This window comes from Periplaneta americana, chromosome 3, assembly GCF_040183065.1.
Source record: "Periplaneta americana isolate PAMFEO1 chromosome 3, P.americana_PAMFEO1_priV1, whole genome shotgun sequence".
Classification (NCBI taxonomy): domain Eukaryota; kingdom Metazoa; phylum Arthropoda; class Insecta; order Blattodea; family Blattidae; genus Periplaneta; species Periplaneta americana.
Window position 1 is genome coordinate 169,399,700 of NC_091119.1, and position 22,246 is coordinate 169,421,945.

The 22,246-nt window shown below is 34.0% G+C and overlaps 1 protein-coding gene across 1 annotated transcript in view; it reads left to right on the forward strand.

The window, feature by feature from the left end:
- The first annotated feature begins 414 nt into the window (after nt 1-414).
- Nucleotides 415-22,246, forward strand: part of LOC138696836 (uncharacterized) — a 670,411-nt gene continuing 648,579 nt past the window's right edge. Inside the window, exon 1 of the mRNA XM_069822281.1 lies at nt 415-634. The gene's annotated coding sequence lies outside the window, so the exon portion shown is untranslated. The remainder of the gene's footprint in view (nt 635-22,246) is intronic.

The following is a 22,246-nucleotide window of genomic DNA, read 5'->3' on the forward strand; positions in this document are numbered from 1 at the left end:
AAAGTCCTATAAACACCATGTTATACGTATTAACCTAGAGTTCAATTAACAGACCAACGCAGCGGGGCGGGAAAATACCTGGGAGCGTACAAGGCTTCTACGACTCATACATCTGAAGCAAGACGATCTCCCACTTGTCATACGATTCGCTCCAATACACTCGCACTGGAGTCGCAGGATCGTACGTTCCAAATCCGATTAATCTTGTCCATAGGGACTACATTCCCCATGTAAACATGGTCTTTCTTGAGCTCTCCGGTACTATTTATTGGCTTGTGAAAAAGAGAGAGAGTCGGTCCGTGCCTGTCTGTAGATGGCGGACGGGTGAGAGAGACAGAGAGAGGGAGAGAGACGGACTTTGCACGAGGAGCGTTCTGTTCTGCTGCCGGCTTGGTGTCTGTCAGTTGCCATCTGATCGCTGCACGGCGAGGTTCTGGTACGAAGCTCCCCCGCAGTCGTGTTCCTTCCAAACAAACACTAGTCAGTCTGTTGGTGTGCGCGTATGGTATGGTCAGCCACGTGGTGTGGCTATGATCTCCCGTTGAACACGTGATTGTAGTGAAGTTCTCTGTGTTTACACACCGTTATTGGATCTGTGTCTGTGGATAGAAGAGCGACTATCAATTGAAAACAGGTATTGCTTAGCTAATATTTATTTAGTTACACCCATTTTGTTTTTAATATATACAGGGACATCATTTTATTTTTACTTCAATTTTTATTGTACCTGCGTTTCTATATGTACTTGACTCCCACCCATTTCACTAAAGTCCTTGCTAACGTCAGTCACACAAACTTACGGCCGCTGTTGCTAGCAGTGAAGTACTACAGAGTACAGTGTGTTTCAGAAATATGTTGCGTTTTCTATAGAAGAAAGAGCTTATATTATTGAAGTTTATTTTCACACCGGTATAGTGTGTAGTATAACTGAATTTATCTGTGTGGACTGAGCACAAGTGAAGATTAGAGTTACCGAAAGTACGGTACCCTATAATATGGTACGGTACTTAACAGCATTATTTAAACAAGAGTTTTGTTTTACTGTTTGTAAGTATGAAGGACGATGATGAAAACTGGAATATTACAATAGGCTATAACCGAATGTGAACAACAGTTTTTTTTTCATAATTTCCTGATTATACCATTACGGAATATTTTCGTAGAAATGTAATTAATCTGGTAGATAAATTTAGAGCAACATAGTGCACAGAAAGAAAGAAAGAAAAGTGTAAGATGGCCAACAAAGGTGACAGAAGATGCTGTAGAAGATACTAGAGGAAGGATGCAGGGAAGTCCTAATAAGTCAGTCAAGAAGTTAGCTGTAGAAATTTGGGTTTCTTACGTAAGTGCTCACAAAATTCTCAGGAATAAATTAGGTTAGTAATATGCTGAATAAAGTAGACATTACATAATGAATATAACCGCCTGAAGAGTTGAGTTTATGAAAAAAAATGGTTGCTATTCTACTGTTTTTTGATAAAATACCGTAAAAGTAATGATCAAACTGAAAATCATAATACTATATTTCCCTGTAACATAAATGGATACACTACTTTTCTCTCCTCCTGTAGCCAGTAAAATGATTTGTTTACATATTGCACTAGCAACTCCAAACTCCTGTAATGGAAGGGGGATAACAGTTTTTCCAAGTATAGCCAGATTAATGTTAAAAATGTTGGTAAAAATAAAGTGATGTCCCTGTATTAATTATTTACTCGCAATTAATAAAAAAATTCACTGCGGAGATATTTTCGTATTCGGACGACACTGTTATTATTTTTGTAGGTAAAACTTCGGATGATTCCTTTCCTAGTGCAAATCATAATAATAATAATAATAATAATAATAATAATAATAATAATAATAATAATAATAATAATAATAATAATAATAATAATAATTTATTTTAACTGGCAGAGTTAAGGCCGTAAGGCCTTCTCTTCCACTCAACCAGCACAAAGTATACACACATATGTATCAACTTACAAAGAATTTAACAATTTGATTTAGATAAGAGCTACATGTATACAAGAGTTATTTACGAATTAAACAACAAAATACTATGAACTATTAATTAAACACTGAAATACAAACTATGTAGCAGAATTAAGCTAAAATACATAGAATGTTAATATATTTCAAATAATGTTAGATAATAGAAAGAGATTATTATGAGACAATTTTGAAAATACAGCACTATCAGGATGCATGTCTAAAGAAAGGAGTAACAATGTAGACAGTGATAGTTTAAGTCAGTATGATTGGAGTGAAATGCTAAGAAGGTTATCTTTTAAGCTGTTTTTAAAAGTGTTTATTTTCTTGCAGCCCCTAATACTATGGCATCACAATGATTAAAAATTGGTTTGATTCCAATCTACTTGTTTCAAAATATACGAAAACTATGGTTGTACCATTTTCGTTAACATCTGTTGGTATGAAATCTCCTGATTCGCTCTTGTATTTAAAAATTCATACATTCAATTGTTCTAATAATTGTAACTGTCCTATTCTAAATGAATCTCCTCAAGTTAAGTGTCTCAGAATAATAATCTATCAGCACTTAATGTAGGGATAAACATGTGCCTTTTCTTTGCAATAGACTAAAAAAAAATTATTCACTGTTTTGTTATCATACGAAATTACTTGACTATCCATACTTTACGAATAATTTACTTCGCGTTAGTACAGGGATATCATTTTATTTTTACTAACATTTTTAATATTAAACTTTCTATACCTTTAGAGAACCGGAAACACCGCTTGCTCCCCCCTCCAAGACTGGAGTTCGATGATACTGGCGTAAAACACAAATCACTCTACTAGGTATAGGAAGGAAGAAAAGTAGTTCATCCATTTACGTAAACTAGGAAATATCGCGATTTTGAGTTTGATAATTTTCATTAGGTTTTTCTTTAATGAAAGTACAGTACTGTATTAAGAATAAGTGTTTTTACTCACGAAAGTGAGTTATCCTTGCGAACGTATTCATTATGCGGTGTATATTATACTGTCTACAGCACATTAGCGTACAATATAGAGAAAGAAGTTAAATTGAAAAATAATCATAATATGAATATTTAAACACAATTTTGAAAATGGTGGCCGTTCATTTCGATACAGGCTTCAGTTCTTTTGTGCATATTATCGAACTACAGACTATTGCATCTAATTCCAATTGCCAGTTTCGTCCTTCGTACTAGTAACTCATGTTGAAATAATTCTATACCTACTCTACGTATTGTTAATTCAATCTTCACTTCTGCCCGACCCGAAAATATAAAATTACTCAGATATGCTATCTACTGTCCATCCAAGTGGTTATGCCGCATGATTGTAGAAAGGGAGAAAATCACGTGACAGTTAATTACTTAACGAGGCCCTCTTATTTAAGTTAAATTAAACGTCTGTATAATATTACGTAAACGCCCAATTCCTAAGAGAAATTAATGTTTTCAGAAAAGAGCTAAGACAGCCCAGCTTTTACAGAGGGGCGAGCAGAAGCAGGTGGGGGAAATCGGGATGCGACGTAGGCAGACGGACAGTACCTGTGCGAAAATATGATTCAATATTGAAAGCTCTTTCGTCACTGGAAAACGCGAACATATTTCTGGAACGTACTATACTCAGTAACTCAGTACTGCTTACTATCTGCTGTCTTGGCTCTGTGTGGATTTGGAACTTCATTAGTAGAAGGGGTGGGAGTGAAGTACATTAAAAAACTCAGGTACAATAAAAATTGAAGTAAAAATAAAATGATGTCCCTGTACTAGCTACATTACAATGTAGTATTACAGGATGCAGTAGTGCTTTTAGTACCTCCCTCATACCAATAAAACTGTTACAGAAACGAATAATAAAAGTATGTCTTGACTCTCCTGCTACCAAGGTTTTTTTTGCGACTTACTACTACCAAGGGGTATGGTGACTCAGAAGTTCTGTTCCATTTTGTTAAAAACGTGTACCAAAATCAATGAACTTCATATATGTTACTGGTGACACTATGAGGGGGAAAAAACAGGAAAGTTAAACTTGCCTACCTTCCATTTCAAGGCCAACTCCTTAATGCTATATAATTTTGACAGGACGAAAAACACAGCTACAAGCAATGAAAGTCACAGTAATATAAAAAAAATCGTAAATAATTTCGGTTAACGTATTTGTTGAAATTTAAACATTCAAATACAATATATACAACCATGAAAATTTCCAAGACATTTGTTTACAATAAAATAAAATAATTACAATATCGTTAAAAAATTCTAAAGATAAATAAAAATATAAATCTAAGAAAATGAATGTTAGTTGTTTTTTTTTTAATTCAAATATGTGCACACCACCTATACTACAATGAATATCTCGGAAAAAGGCTCCACTAGTAATTATTTCTAACAAAATCGCTTTTAGAATAACTATACCATACAGAAATAGAAATAAAAAAAATTGGAAGCAAAGGTCATGATACTCATGGTAATATAAATAACAATATGAATAATTTTATGAGTATCAGAAAATAAAATAATTTGGAAGCAAACAAAGTAAAAAATGTAGAAAATTGACCTACAAAATGAATTTCATATCTTGGAATTTTCGTGACCCAGAATTCCAAGTGGGGTAACAAGATCACCCCACTTAAATAACGCGAATTATTTATTAAAGTAGATTAATTGCTTATATGATTCTTATTTCAAAATGTTAGTAGACATATAACGGACAAATACATGGAATTTCAAAAATAAATATGGAGAAAAATGAAAATAAATATCAATAGGGTAATCCTATTACCGCCCCCCCCCCTTTGGTAGCTGGAGGGTTAATAAGCCTCTTGATTATTCCTCATAACTGTTGTATTCTGAATTTGAAGTATTTGATATCTATCAAATTTATAAATAGGGCCAGGATTCGTATCAAAATGCAAATTGTTACTGGATAGTTGAAAGTCATGCAAAACCATTTTTGTACACGTTTCGAACGTCCGTGATGACGAATATGCGAAATTAATAGTGCATATTTTTAAATATTTCAGGCGTTCCTGCATGTAATAAACTACTGTTCATATATTTTAGCATATTTTTAGGATTTTGTTGCATAAACTCCGAAATTTGTATATTTTGTAAAAGAAAAAAGACTGGATTCTTTGAATGTCAGAACACAATTTTTTTTTTACTGTACTCGACGGCTGGAAATTCCTTGCATATGAAGGATGGCTGTGTAAAACCCAAAACAACCACTCAATTTCTGTTGTTCGATTGAACTACTGCAAACAAGAAATATTCCCAAACATCCCTACCTACCTGACTGTAACATCCTCTACCGATCCTCCGTTTTACTTGTTCTCAGTTGGCAGGCCAGCAGGCTGAATGTCAAGTGCTTGATTATGTTGTATTTTGTGCGCGGTTTATATGATGCGTCGTTCGTGATGCCTTCTACAAAATTACTGAAAGTAGTAGAATTCATAACATAACACATTTCCCATTCACAAGGGCCCATTTGTGAGAATGTCAAGATAAAACTAAACATAATGCTATCATAAAACCCTAGTTACAGGACCGTCCTGTAACTCGCAATTTGTAGACTAAAATTTTGCCCAGTAACCTCATTTGATGTTGAACGATCATTTTCAGCATTCAAAAATATCCACAAATTATAACACCAGAAAACCTTGGAAAGTTGTTGTGTTTTGTAATCACGAAAAGTAAGGTAAACAAATAAATAAAGTTTACACATTGAATCTTAATGTCAAATAAAAAACGTATATATCGACCTGATATTACATTCATATTTTGTTTTCAGAAAGATTGTAAACCTTAAACAAAAAATTGGACTTTGCATGTTTTTGCATATTCCTTGTGTTATTATGCATGTTTCAGACTTTGTTTGAGCATATAAATCCTAACTCTATTATTTTATAACAATGTCTTATTGAATTTCGTATATAAAAACCGAAATAAATTTGATTTGTATTCATATAAATCTAAAAATAAAAGATCAGACAACTTATGCTTGACAGAACCTAAATTTGATGTACCAGTAGCAACTCCGGTCCAAGGCTCTATAACAAGATAACAGTTAAATTACCAAATATTCAATTTACTAATGCTCCTCATTAAAAAAATGGATTAAAATTATTGTTTAGGGAGAAAATATAAAGTTTCATTTACTGTAATATCTGTGTTTTTCTTTTTACTTTTTATTCTGTTAATTAATTAAATATTTGTCTTACAATTTTGTGAAATGTCTCGTGAGCATTAGTATGTACTCTTTCTGGGAGTGTTAGAGTGATTTTTATAAAAAAAAATAACGGTAAATATCTTTTTTGTAGCAGTGTATTATTTTTTTTATATTTGAATGATTGCTTTTTCGCTAAAAAGTTCCCATTGATTTTTCGTATATTCCTTCATGCGCTTAATACACTTAAGTCAATATAACATTATAATTTTTGTTCTATTGTGACGTACAGTTTCATATTTTTTTGTATTTTTTGTAGTTATTCCTTGAAAGCAAAATCATTTTAATTTACAGAAGAAAAGTATTCATTTAAAAGGCGTTGCATGTAAAATCTTTATATTTACCCGTTCTTGCGAAAGAAGATAAATTATCAAGAAATAGACATCTATGACATCAATATACAGTGGACTCTCCTAAGTTCGACAGAACAGAATTAAAAGTTCTGACCAATAAGGGTAGTGGGTGTGGCAGGTGAAATGAATACAAATTCTTACTGGTTATCCATCAACGAATACAGTACTGTACTTACATTTCCTGCCCGCCCCGGGACTTGTGTATGCGCTTCTAGTACCACAGAGGATTCGACAGTTCCGTCTCACAAACAGCACAATTCTCAAAACAGAAAAAGAAGAGTTCACTAATTTAAAATCAGTGATCAATATGGAAGTCCTAATCAATAAAATATTTCGTTTTCCTTTAACAAAAGTATCACTACAAGACACAGGACCAATTTCCATTCAAATGGCAAACCCATTTCTTAGTGCCCGTTTAGGGGCGTGTCTAATTCTCCTACGTAAGCAGTCGAACTATAGGATGTCGAACTTGATTTCTGTCGAACTTAAGAGCTTCCACTGTACTACTTAAAAATTACATTTGTAAGCCATCAGATCCGCTAACGTTTTTCCAGAAGAGTATAACAAATGATTGCGCGAGTGTTCTTAATTCTTTGCTCTTAGAAATAAAATTATTCATTCACAATGGAAATAAATACCGTATAAATATAATCCATAAAAGCATCGTAGCTATATGTTAACATGTATTAACCTTGCAAATAATGTTCGTTATTTAAATAGTAGTTTTTTTCCCCTTGGGGAATATGTACGGTACCTTGTGTCATTTGGTTCTGTGTCGATTCAATATTTACTGGATCTTCGATTTCGTTACGCACCACACACGGGACTGATGTCTGATTTTTGTTGCATTTATTTAATATGAAATGAAGCTGTAGGATAATGAAATTTTACAAATATACACGTCTGAAAAAAGAAATAAGCGAGGACTTCACTGTGCACGCGACATTGAAACTTGGATTTTTCTAAGTTCTATTGTGCAGGAAACTGTGGCAGGTTAGTTAGATTAGGTTAGTTTAGGCTTTCCGTATGCCTTGGATATAAGAATCTGCGACAGGTTAAATGCGTAACTTGTATTAGATTTGGTTTTGTATAGGTTCAATTTTTTAAAATAACTATCTTAGTATTTCTTTTTTCGCTATTCTTAAGCTTCCAGTTCGAAGCACATCAAAACTGTTGCTTTATAATTCCAGCTCTGTGAGAACAGTCTTGTATATGAAGTAAAATTCCACGTAAAACACTTGCCGATCTGTTACGAAAAAACATACATTGCTTATAGTTGAATATATTCATTAAAAAAATTGAATTTCAGAATATATCTTTCAATTAAACCTATGTTTAAGTACGCACATTTAAGGTGCTTATTACTTTTATAGAAGGAGCTTTTATTCATTACTGTAGACCTAGGGTGATTTATTCATTCATAGTGTTCTGCTCAAGGGCAGGTATTTCACTGCAAACCCAGCATTTTCCAGTCTTCTCTATTTTCTGTCTTCCTCTGTCTCCGCATGTGATCCATATTGATATTGATATTGATATTGATATTGATATTTATTTTTCATTCAACTTTACAATTCACAGTTATGGTGGACCTTCACATTTCTGTTTTTCGATCCACCATCCCTTTAATACATATAGCTCTTTTCTATTAAGGTATTCTTTGCCGAGAATTTCTTGATTGCTTTCTAATGTTCTATTATGACTGAATTGCTATATGTCCTTCCCCCTCTATCCTCTTCTATTCTCTCCCTCCTACCTAGACTGTTTCCCTTCCATTCCTAAATTTCCTATTTTATTACCCCTATCCATATATTTATTTCGATAATACTCCTACAGTTATAGTACCCCTGATACTACTCCCAATCCAAAACATTGAATAACATCAAATATCTAATTCACTTAAATTACACTTCCAATTTCTCTCTCATTCCACTTCACATTTGTTCAGATATCATTGTATTCATTGTTTGATAGTTTATCTTATTACACTCTTACCTTATCTTCTTACACTAACACTTTCTTCTCTGTTCCTTTTCTTACACTTTTGCCACCCCTAACTTTTCTGCACTCACTTTTTAGCACTCTTCTTCTTCGCTATAACCTCTCCAACGCCCTATCTATTCAGTCCTCACAATCACTAATATCTGGTAGTCGCTTCATTCCTACACTCGTTCTTCTCATGTCTTCTCTTGCATTTCCTCCATTAGTCTTGTCTATGCTCCTGACCTCAGACACTACCAGTTGTTTCCCTAATCCTTCGTCCGCAGTGTTTTATATCTGCCTCACGTTATGTTTTCCTCCTTGGTTTATTCTGGTCAGCTGTTTCGTACTCGAAGTAGACGTCAGGCATGTGATCCATATACCTATCTTAATGTCGTCTATTATTTGATATCTTCTTCTGCCCCGAAATCTTCTCCCGTTCATCATTCCTTCCAGTGCATCCTTCAGTAAGCAGTTTCTTCCGATTCAATGACCGAACAAATTTCTTTTTATGGTGATATAGGTAATTGATTTATTTTTCCATTTGTTTATTATCCAGTTTAATAAACCCTATTTCACCCTGAGGTATATTAGGTTTATAGTTGGCATCAAAATACATATTTTATAACCAAGAAACAATAGTAAAGTTATAATATAAAATAGTGGTCACAGTTACAATTCACATGAATTATGTAGAAGAATGCACCTTAATGAAAAATGGATCCCGTTAAAGATTAATGAGATGTTTAGGAATAATCAATGCAAAAGATATACAAGAATGTCTAACCGTTTCAGAGTAAATACACGACCTAAAAAGATAATCAATAGTAGATTAATATAACAAAGTTTGACTTTCACTTTCAAATTAATACTTAATTCATGAACAATGGAACAGTTAAGAGTAATAAAGGGATATTACAAGCAATGATTTACGGTTACAAGTTACATACGTGATTCAGGAACAACTACAATAATTAAAATAATAAGACAAGTAATGACTTACAACTAACGAATAACGAAATTCTTGAAGGGTAATATATAATAGTAGTGGCAATACAAAAGATTTAAAAACAAATGTAAACAGTAAAGGAATAGTAGATAAAAATTGATTTAAAGTTACAAGTTAAACATATTCTTTTCAAAGCAATAGGTAACAACAAAGAGATACTAATAACAATACACTGACTATAGTTACAGATTAAACACATTATTTTAAAAGAAACACGCAAAGGATCAATTCGATACCGATTTATATAGCGAAATATTGGTGATAGATATAATATAAACTGTTTACTCCCATTTCAAAGATCTTTACACAGACGCATCTCTTATTTTACTAGAGCATACCCTCCATAATTCGTCTCCGGTTAAACTAGTATCAGTGTTGTACCTCATTTGACTGCAGTAATAATTGACATCTTCATCGTATGTACGTTGAACAGAATAAAACACACATACACACAATATTTTGCTATTCATTGATACATTAGCAAGGGTAATGAACCCTGCGGTGGCTAAGTGGTCAAACCAACAGCCTGTCACGCAGGTGGATCGAATTAGAGTCCCGGTCAAGCCTGGGAATTTTCATTGAAAAAATAAATATTTTAAGTTTGCAGTGCTAGGTCGTAGTGTTGCTTCCCGAAATTCCATTACAATCCTGCAACGAATGTCAACTTATTTAATTAACCTTGCGATGGAATGGAATTGGATCTATTGCGCTAACCCTCAAGCTATGCGCATTCCCAAACCCACACCTTCGATGCCCGGTAGGGGCAAGTTACCTGGTTGAGGTTTTGTCCGGGGTTTTCCCTCAACTCAATATGAGTAAATGCTGGGTAACTTTCGGTGTTGGACCCCGGACTCATTTCACCGGCATTATCACCTTCATCTCATTCAGATGCTAAATAACCTAAGATGTTGATAAAGCGCCGTAAAATAACCTACTAAAATAAAAAAACCACACCGGCTGACTACACTAAGGTTCGCTGCGTACCCAGGTTTCGAGCAGGCAACCCCAGTCGTCCCTAGGTCTGCCCCCTCCGTCCGTCGCCAGCCGACGTTCGGGAATGCTATGGAATGATGACGAAATGGAGAAATGTTGACGGAATGATGTAGATGCCTAATATGGGCAAACGGGAGAACCCGGAGAAAAACCCCAACTGCGACCTTGTCCGCCAAAAATGTCACAATGGATTTTTCAATGAAAAATCTCAGACATGACCGGGACTCGAACACGACTCAATGTCAAACCACTCAGCCCCTTAGTATTTACTTCGTATGAAGTCCATAAACTGTTGTTTAGTGCACAAAAACCTTGCTGCCAATAATAATAGACTTCAAGTTAAATATTACTCTTCATTGAGAAACGGAATGAAAATGTTCTTTCTTGTAAGTTTGTGTCAGGATATATATATATATATATATATATATATATATATATATATATATATATATATAGTCCACACCTGTGGAGTAACGGTCAGCGCGTCTGGCCGCAAAACCAGGTGGCCCGGGTTCGAATCCCGGTCGGGGCAAGTTATTTGATTGAAGTTTTTTCCGGGGTTTTCCCTCAACCCAATACGAGCAAATGCTGGTTAACTTTCGGTGTTGGACCCCGGATTCATTTCACTGGCATTATCACCTTCATATCATTCCGACGCTAAATAACCTGAGATGTTGATACAGCGTCGTAAAATAACCCAATAAAAAAAAAATATATATATATATATATATTAGATTTTTTAAAATTATTTCTTAAAAATTTGTAATAGAGATATATTTCAAGAAATCGGATACCTACAAATGTGATCCTATTTCATATTTTAGCTACTCATAGATTTAGAGTTGCCATAGCCCGACTGAAGAAACCCAGAACAAATTTTTATCTATACTTCGTTCCATGATGTCTTACAGGAGTTGTAATCAATACTGCCAGAGGAGGATAAAGTATAATTGCTATTCAACCAATGACAGAGGTCTCATTCCACTCATGACTTGAAATTGCGTGGTCTGAAGCGCCAAACTTGAAGACAAGCGTGGAATGAGATCTCTGCCATTGGTTGAATAGCAATTACACTTCTCTCCTCCTCTGCCGGCAATGTTTACTTCTCCTGTCAGACATTTTGGAACGAAGTATAGTTGAAAGGCCTATTAGAAAAGTATAACAATAATAATGATAATAATAATAACAAGAATAAGAATAATAATTTTGGAACAAAGTATAGTTGAAAGGCCTATTAGAAAAGTATAATAATAATAATAATAATAATAATAATAATAATAATAATAATAATAATAATAATAATAATAATAATAATAATAAGTGGGGCTAAGCGGGATGAAGTTACAGGAGAATGGAGAAAGTTACACAACACAGAACTGCACGCATTGTATTCTTCACCTGACATAATTAGGAACTTGAAATCCAGACGTTTGAGATGGGCAGGGCATGTAGCACGTATGAGCGAATCCAGAAATGCATATAGAGTGTTAGTTGGGAGACCGGAGGGAAAAAGACCTTTAGGGAGGCTGAGACGTAGATGGGAGGATAATATTAAAATGGATTTGAGGGAGGTGGGGTATGATGATAGAGACTGGCTTAATCTTGCACAGGATAGGGACCGATGGCGGGCTTATGTGAGGGCGGCAATGAACCTTCGGGTTCCTTAAAAGCCATTTGTAAGTAAGTAAGTAATAATAATAATAATAATAATAATAATAATAATAATAATAATAATAATAATAATAATAAGAAGAAGAATAAGAATAATAATTTTGGAACGAAGTATAGTTGAAAGGCCTATTAGAAAAGTATAATAATAATGATAATAATAATAATAATAATAATAATAATAATAATAATAAGAATAAGAATAATAATTTTGGAACGAAGTATAGTTGAAAGGCCTATTAGAAAAGTATAATAATAATAATGATAATAATAATAAAAAGAATAAGAATAAGAATAATAATTTTGGAACGAAGTATAGTTGAAAGGCCTATTAGAAAAGTATAATAATAATAATAATAATAATAATAATAATAATAATAATAATAATAATAATAATAATGATAATAATAATAAGAATAATAATTTTGGAACGAAGTATAGTTGAAAGGCCTATTAGAAAAGTATAATAATAATAATAATAATAATAATAATAATAATAATAATAATAATAATAAATTATTATTATTATTATATACCACTATTTTTTTACAAAGCCCAGATATTTGATCATAATTTTCTGGGACTAATGAGCTGTTAATAGGCCTAGCATATGCCTTTCTTCTACTGAGCATTCATAAAAAAGCCATTACGCGATTTCATAATTGAGGGGCTCGGGTGTAAAACATGGTAACTGACATTTTAGTCAAAAATGAGGTATGTAGCATCTAATGCAGTAGTTAGTTTTCCAACATCACAATAGATGGCAGATGTAGGCCTATACAGATTTTACTTTCCTGGTAACTATACAAACTGTTGTAGGTATAAATGTTTACGTCTTAAAAACACTAAAACGTCACCACGTTTTACTCCCGAACCCTCTCAATTCAAATCTTAGAGAAAACTGTTGTACATCATCCTAGCATCTAGGTAAGCTTATAGGCTACATTTTAACATGCAATCTAGTGTGTTTCAATTATATCGAAGTTCTTGTAATGTCTCTTTCAAACAGAGTAGGTCTAGGCCTATACTTCTGGTACGCTTTAGTGGAAACTGATGTAAATATACCGCATAATACTTCTATAAAGAACACTTTTGTATGTAATTTCACGTGTTTTTAAGAAACCTGACATAGACCGGGATCTTCGAGGTTCTTAGACAATTCAGCACTGACGATGTTTTGTGCCCTTCAAACTGAGTATTCACGATTTTGTAGAACGTATGGCACTCATGCATAGTCTAGATCAGTGGTCGTCAGCACTCGCTGAAATGTGCAAAGGGTACGCGGTGCCGTCCCGTATGCACCGTTGTGCAGCAGGGAGAGATAGAGAGCATACCCGCTAGCAGCTTCGAGTGCACCATGGTGCACTAAGTTTTCCGCGGGTAAGAGACGCTAGCCACAGCGTGCTCTGTGCTGACGACCCCTGGTCTAGATTACAACAGACAGCACAGGTATGTTTTCCTACTAGAATTTTGAACTGAAATTTTTGTATTGGTGAGAATTGCTTTGTTTTGCATTTCGTGGGTATTTAATAAGTAAAATTATTGATTACTGCTAGAATAAGTTTATTTAATTTCATTCTTTTTTTTCATAACCGGAGTACATAACGAACATCTTCAAGATATTTATTTTCCATCAGGAATATGTCATTAATTTCCAACTAGTCACCGGCGTAGCTCAGACGGTAGCGCGTTTGTCTGCTGATCCGGGTTTTGCGCTCGAGCATGGGTTTTATTCTCTGCTTGGGCTGATGATCTGGTTGAGGTTTTTTTTCGAGGTTTTCCTCAACCGTAAGGCGAACGTCAGGTAATCTATGGCGAATTCTCGGCCTCATCTCGCCAAATACCATTTTTCTATCACAGATTCAATCAACGCTAAATGACTCATGACTCAATAGTTAATACAGCGTCGTTAAATAACCAAGTAAAAAAATTTCCAGCTTGCCCACATCGCGACAACCGGAGCGTAAAACATCTCAGTGTTTTCGACTTCTTTGAAGCACTACGTGAGTGTTTGTGTATGGACATGCTTCTATGAACTGGAAAAGCCGGGACTGGAAAATGCTATTTCTTGCTACAATGCTAAGTTAAAAACTACTAATATAAAATGGCGTAATAGGATTACCTATTTTCATGTTTACACTCTGACAGGCATCCAGAACGAACGTAATAGTTCGCGGAATTCAGAATGAGAGTTCGCAGAAAGTGCAGCTCAATGGATTTATACGATAATAATTGTATCTAGCAAAAAAAGTTCATTCATCTACTTTCCTTTCGTTTTTCAATCTATTATTCATTAATTCTTTTTTTCTTCAATTATACTTCTGATTTGATTTTTTTAGGTTTATCTCCATTATTTATATTTCATCACTTCTCTCTCTCTCTCTCTCTTTTCTGCTTTCATTCCCTTGTTGCTACTTTTTTGTTAATTGTTCCGATTTTATTTATCTCCGTTTGTTTCTTTCGTATTTACTTTCCTGTTTCCTTTATTTAATTCTTTTCTCCTTTCTCAACATTATCATCTTCATAATTATTTTTTACACTATTCTCTTCATTTTCATCACTAAGGCTAAGAATTGTATGCCGTTACATTGCGCTTCATGCCGCTCTGACTTTAGGTACCAGTACGTAATTGCTTTGGGGTGGGGGATTGCAGTGTGTTTCGTTCAGCAGTGAACTGTAGTTGATCGTTACATTACGACCGAATACTGCTATTCGTAATAGCCAACATTCAGCGTCCTGTAAAGAAGAATAATAGCAAGATGCCGAGGACGATATTGTGACAATTTCAAATGAGGAAATTTGTAATAATGATATAGATTTTGAGATAAATAATGCTTGTGTAAAATATTTCAAATATACCCCCCATTGTTTCTGCAGAAGTGGAAAGAAGTTTCTCTAGATATGAGGTTGTGTTTTCTAGCAACAGGCAATCATTCTCCTTTGAAAATTTGAAAATTTGAAAGTTTGAAAATTTGAAAATGTGGTTTACTATTTACTGCAACAATGTATGAAATGAAAAATTATGTAAAACAAAAGTGTGATACACTATCTACTATCATATTAACATAGTGAAATAATAAGGTTGATACAACTTATCAGTGTTATATTAGGTGTATTTTCTACAGACAGAAAATAACATGTAGTCAGTGATAGTGTGACGAAATTGAATACTTGGAATACGAAATAGGAATAAATGTAGCATAGAAGATGAAGGAAAAAAAAAAAAGAAATACTGGATAAACATTATGGATATTCAGCTCTATGTAAAATTTGTGACAATTTCAAATGAGGATATTTATTAATAATGATACAGATTTTGAGATACATAATGCTTGTGTAAAATATTTCAAATATGTCCTCATTATTTCTGCAAAAGTGGAACGAAGTTTTTCTAGATGTAAGGCTGTGTTTTCTAGCCACATGTAATCATTCTCCTTTGAAAATTTTAAAATGTGGTTTGTTATTCACTGCAACACTGCATGAAATAAAAAATTATGTAAAACAAAAACGTAATACACCATCATTTTAACATAGTGAAATAAAAAGGCTTGTCAATGTTATATTAGGTGTATTTTCTACAGACAGAAAATAAAATGTGTTTAAAATAGTGCAATTTTTCTTTAACAAAGAAAATAATGTCTTTAAATTTTTACTTAGCAGATAGTTGTATTTCGAAGTCAAAGGAGTGGCTTTCAACCACCCATTGCTGAGAATGCTGAGGACTATCGGTGATGACAAGCATGAATAATTGATTAAATGGCGATCTTACTCGTGTTAATTATGTAAGCATGTGCGGCTTACAGCTGTTTCGGTGCTATTCGACACCATCCTCAGAGCCTACTAGATCTCGGCGCTATCTCAACTTCGCTGCCTGTTGTGTGGGTGCGTTCATGTGATGAAGAGTTGTGTCAAATAGTGTGTGTGTTCTGAAATTGAGCTTTGTGTTGAGAATTTTATCAGGGTGTGTTTTAGTGTGTCTGTATATTTCATATTGTTCTAGTGTGTTGAGTTATTGGTTTTTGGGTTGTATGTGTAGGATTTCCATGTCTGTATTTATGTTATTGTATGTGTGGTTAGCATTAGTTATGTGTTCGGCATATGTAGATGTATTGTGTCCTCTGGTACACGAGTATGATCGCCATTTAATCAATTATTTATATTCAAGTGTTAGAAGTAGTGTACGAAAGATTCAACATGGATAAGCATGAGTTCAAACGAACGAAAGACACTACGTTAACTATCATTATTCCACCATGGAATGTCTCAGGGCGGTTGAAATCTTGTCACCGAACAGACGGTATTATATGAATCAAGTTTCCCTCGAGTAGTCAGCTTTTATTGTTTCTACCACTTCACTTCTTTTCGACGTTGCATCACAGCATCTCTTCCGTCTAAGCCAGGCGTCTCAAGACCAACGCATAAAAGTTGTTACAGAGAGCGAGTGTAGATAACGTAGTCAGCTGAAGAGATAAGCGCAGTACCCGAAGATAGCCGATCGTTGATTAATTTTACAAGCATGAGCGAGCTAAGTTGTAACTGTCGCGGGAGAAATTCCACAAAGCTGCACTTTTGAGCTGTACTGTCACAATAGACTTTTCGGAAGGAATTTCTTAAGTAGTTTGCAGTAATAGTAATAATAATAATAATAATAATAATAATAATAATAATAATAATAACAACAATGATAATAATAATATATTTATTTATTTTCTAATTATATACTATCAATGAGTAAAGGGAAGATATCTGAAGCATGAAGAACCATACATGTTACGTAAGTATTTAAGCACAAGGAACTGGCCACCTTACTCCATTATCTCCTGGCCTAGTTGCCTCATAAGTGGTGCCTTGCTAGTATCACTTGTGAGGTTCAGACCTGTCTTGGGACAGTTGACTAAACAAATAAAATATTTCATTTCTAGTAAATGGTTTTTGGTATTGCTCTTTTTTTAAGTTTATACTGTATTTAATAAAATAAAATTCAATTAAATAATAATAATAATAATAATAATAATAATAATAATAATAATAATAATAATAAAATTACAATTAAACTTGTTGGTTGTTAAAGTAAGTATTCTTATGTTACGTTAATATTAATATATTCATTGTAATAATAGTTAAATAATATGTTTCGTGATGTTTTCAATAATTAAAATAACCTAAATATCTAAGAAATTAAGAAACAATTATTTTAAATTAGAACTATTCAAATCTTAAATCTGGTTTCAAATCCTTTTCTCAAGTCCTTCAGTAATTCATTATATTTGTTACACTGGTCTTGATTCAAATTAGATAACAGTTTTAGATTAATAAAGTGGTAACAGTTACCCACTGAAACTTGCAACTCCCACAATTTCGCTTTCCCTATGAAAGCTTTTATTTCTTCATACACTTGCAGTAATAATGACATTCTTTCCTCGGAGATGGACACAACATCGTAGCGGTTGCAGATGTCTATTCAAACTTCGCGGCCAATGACGTCATCCGGAGATACACGAACTGGTCCCGCATCTTGTTACACTCTTACATTGATAAAGAGAAAGAGGAGGAAGTGTTCCGAGAAGGCCCTATTGAGACGTCTGGTCTAAGCTCTCGCTGGACAATAGTACATTACTACACTCTTGGTAACGGGAATACGCATCCAATGTTCACTCTTTCTGTGAAACCTTCGAAGGCCAGAAATGAGTAAGTCAATAAAAAGAAACCTTCTTACTATTTATCACACTTAGCTGTCTCGAATGTCGTGAGTTGTAAGTCTTCTCCAAGTGCGATCCGTACGGACGCGAAGAACTTGTTTCAGTCATGGTAAAAAATAATGCGGTTAAAGTGGAGCACAGTCGTCACTCAGAGCATGTCATGCCTTACGACAAGCAAATCAGTTCTTATACTCACTGACCGCAACATTATGTGCAGTCAGCCAGGTATATCCTATGTAATACTAATAATAGATACCATGTTCTTCCACCTGCGAGGAATTTGAGCGATGAACTATAAAATAAATTCAAGTAATTCCTATTATTCGGTGTTTTTATAATCATAAGCATTTTATTTTCCTAAATTTTGCAATGTATATACAGAGTGATTCAGAAATACTTGTACAAACTTTAGGAGAGATTTCTCCAACCTAAACAAAAAGAAAGTTATACATATGTACGGAAATGTCTGCTTTTGAGCTGTTATCAAAGTTTTGCACTCAGCGATAAAAAAAACATACTTCGAACAAATGACCAATGTAATAAATCTTAAGTTCAATTGTTTATCTACTCACATTTCACAAGAAATGTTCAGAATGCCTTCCGCCTGCTTCAATACATGTATGGACATATCGGATCATGATCCCCTATCGGCAGTTGGAGTTATGTTATTGATGAGATAAATTGAATAGTGAAATTTACTGGTCGAAGGTGTTTGATTATAACTCGAAATCCAAGCGTAGAATGTTATCTTTGGGCTATAACTCATAAAGAGGCATTTCTGAACAAAAGTGTTTTCTTCTCATTTGGATGGAAAACTCAGCCCCGAACTTAGTATAAGTATTTCTGACTCTAGCTGAAAGGTTGAAAGGTATATACATAAATATAGAACTAAAAATATGAATTCTCTGCGTTTGTGTGAACCAAAATGTAAAACCAATGCAGCTTTTTATCATAGCATGAGTCAAGGTCCCAAATTATTAAACAAATTGTATTCCAATATTATTTTAACCACGAATCCTCTTCAAATTAATAAAAAAATTGTATTGGATTTATAGTTTAGGTTTAAACATATTAAACACTATTTAATTTGTATTCACTCTCAATTTTAATTTTATTTTCGTCTGTATTGGAATCCCCTCTTGAGTCTTACTCATTCAGGAGTGGGCTAGTTTATCTTTCATTGTATTTATTAACTTGTATTCATTTCAAACTTAATAGCAATAAAATAAATAAATAAGTAAGTAAATAAGTAAATAAGTAAATAAATAAATAAATAAATAAATAAATAAATAAATAAATAAATAAATAAATAAATAAATAAATAAATAAATAAATAAATAAATAAATAAATAAATAAATAAATAAATAAATAAATAAATAAATAAATAAATCATCCTGCGAATTGGAGAGTGAAATGAGATGTACTAAAAGAAGTGAATTGGTTCTTTGAGAAACCACACATGTCCTTAACGATAAGTTTCGAGAGAATTGCAGCGCATAAATATTGGACGCACGTTCTTATTCTTTTACGGTGAATTTTTCATATGAACTGCAAAATTGCTGGATATTTTAAAGAAACTTTAAATTATATTTGAGAGTGCCAGGTTGCCCTAAAGTTCATGGACAATCTTTGTTTGTCAGGCAGCTAGGAAGAAGCCATGAAAGTAACGATTATTTCTTCTAGAAAATCCTAAGTACTGTATTAATGAGGTTTTTGCATTGTGCGCCAATGGAGATGGAAGCTGGTCATTGATGAGAAAAACTTTCTCTCTCTAACTACTTGTGCCAACCTAAACCCAAAGAAGTACGAGTGTAAAAATTCAGTCCCTAGTGCTTTACCATAACCACCGTCACATTTTATTTTATCTTACGTGAGTGAGGTAAGATCTCTTTCGTCTTTTGATGTATAAAAATCGACAAGTGCATAACTTATCTTTACGTAGATCTACATATGGGTGCGATCACCTACCGGTAGATGTATAGCGAGGGGAAAAAGGAGAACACGGGAATACATTGAAAACAAGGGTAAGACAATGAGAACTAGGAGAAAACAATGAGAACAAGGGGAAGACATTGAAATGATAATACAAGGAGAACGAGGGGAAGACAAAGAGTACGAGGGGAAGATTTTGAAATGAGGAGAATACAAGGAGAACGAGAGGAAAACAATGAGAACTGTGGGAAGGAAATGACAACGAGACGGAGACAATGAGAATGAGGGGAATGCAATGAGAACGATGTGGAGGCAATGAGAACGAGGGAATGACAATGAGAGAGTAAAATACAAGAAGAATGAGGAAAATAGAAGGAGAACGAGGAAAATACAAGGATAACGAGGGAAATACAACTAAGAAGAACGAGGAAAATACAAGGAGGACGAGGAAAATACAAGGAGGACGAGGAAAATACAAGGAGGACGAGGAAAATACAAGGAGGACGAGGAAAATACAAGGAGGAACATGGGAAATACAAGAAAGAACGAAGAAAATACGAGGAGGACAAGGAGGTTGAGAAAAATACGAGGGCGAGGGGAATAGTGACTATAAGGAAATACTAGGAGAACAAGGGAAATGCTAGGAGATCAAGGGAAATACTAGGAGAACAAAGAAAATACAGTGAAAAGGAGAAAAGAAGAGGATTAAGAGGAAAATCATGACAATGAGAACGATGGCAAGACAATGAGAATGAGGACAAGATAATAGCGAGAGGAAAATAATGAGAACGAGGGAAAGCCAATGAGATCGAGTGTAAGGCAATGAGAACTATGGCAAGACAATGAGAACGAGGACAAGATAATGGCAACGAGAGAAAGATAATGAGAACGAGGGAAAGGCAATGAAATCGAGGGTAAGGCAATGAGAACAATGACAAGATAATGGCAATGAGAGGAAGATAATGGAGAACGAGGGAAAGGCAATGAGAACGAAGTTAAGACAGTGAAACGAAGGTAAGACAATGCCGGCGAGGGTAAGACAATGAGAACGAGGGTAAGACAGTGGGAATGAGGGTCAGACAATGGTAACGAGAGTTAAGCAATGACAACGAGGGTAAGACAAAAACGACGTTTGTACGTTAAGAATTTGATCAATTTCATCATTTTTTCACCTCTACTCAGCACTTTATTCTAAACCATGAAATTTTCGAAAAAAAAAAAATATATATATATATATATATATATATATATATATATATTTCATCCAAATGAAATCAACAACTTTTAAAGTTGCGTTTCTCATGTTACCTCCATAATTGCTGGATGATCGTTCACCTCTGCTAAGACATGTGGACGTGCAGCCAGCAGTTGATCTTTGCTCTCTATGGGCTGTTGCACCACGGATTGATTTACCTCAAAAACTAAAATTCTCTGATTAACAGCTGTGTCACGATAAAGAATCGTACCTACGTACACAAAGATTTAAAAGACTTACCTGTATAGACTCGTAAGAAAGAAACTACTGTAGGCCCTACAATTTATTTTTTAATTTTCCTTTGAAACCTTTCTCCGATTCTTGAGTACATCGGTAGTCATATTTTACCGATATACTGTAAGCGAGTATTGACAGACAGGACTATAGATTACAACATGTCAAACGTTGTCTAAGTGACATATCAGGAAAACAATACCAACATTGCAGACTTGGTGCTCCCATCACTGACAGTCTTAGGAAAACAGATAGCATCTTAGTTTAGAAACATCAGCATTTAAAATTATTTTAGGAAGATCTCAAAACATGAAGAAGTTGCACAAGTTGCAATACAGTAACAAGAATAATATCATAACTCATTTGAAAACTGCTTGCGTTAGCTTTATAAAGAAAGTTCTCCGATATCAATACACAAAATACAACATGGACATAATGCGAAATATTTTGAAGAGAGTTATTTACACTTCGATGAAAATAAAATACGCTGCAAGAATAACGAGTCTGAAATATTCACAGAAATGTAAGTTTTCATGATTCTGAATCTTGTAATCAAGAAGTTGTCTTGGACATGCGGTTTTATCTATTGGTATATCACGTACGATGTATTAAAATTTTATACTATCTCTATCCTCTGATTGAGGTTCTGGCTGATATGTACAGTAGTGGCAAAAAAAAAACCGGACCAACCCTTGTAGCTGACTTCAGAGCCTTGTTCACTCCAGAGCACGATAGACTGGTAACTAAGACTCGTGGTTCAAATCCTGCCTCGAAAGGAAACTTTTTTTGTTCCTTATTCAAATTTATCCCACTACTTTTCTATTGCTGGTACAATTCATGTTCTGGTAATAATAAATTAATCAAGTAGTAAAATATCGCTGCAATGGAAAAGTAGTGGGA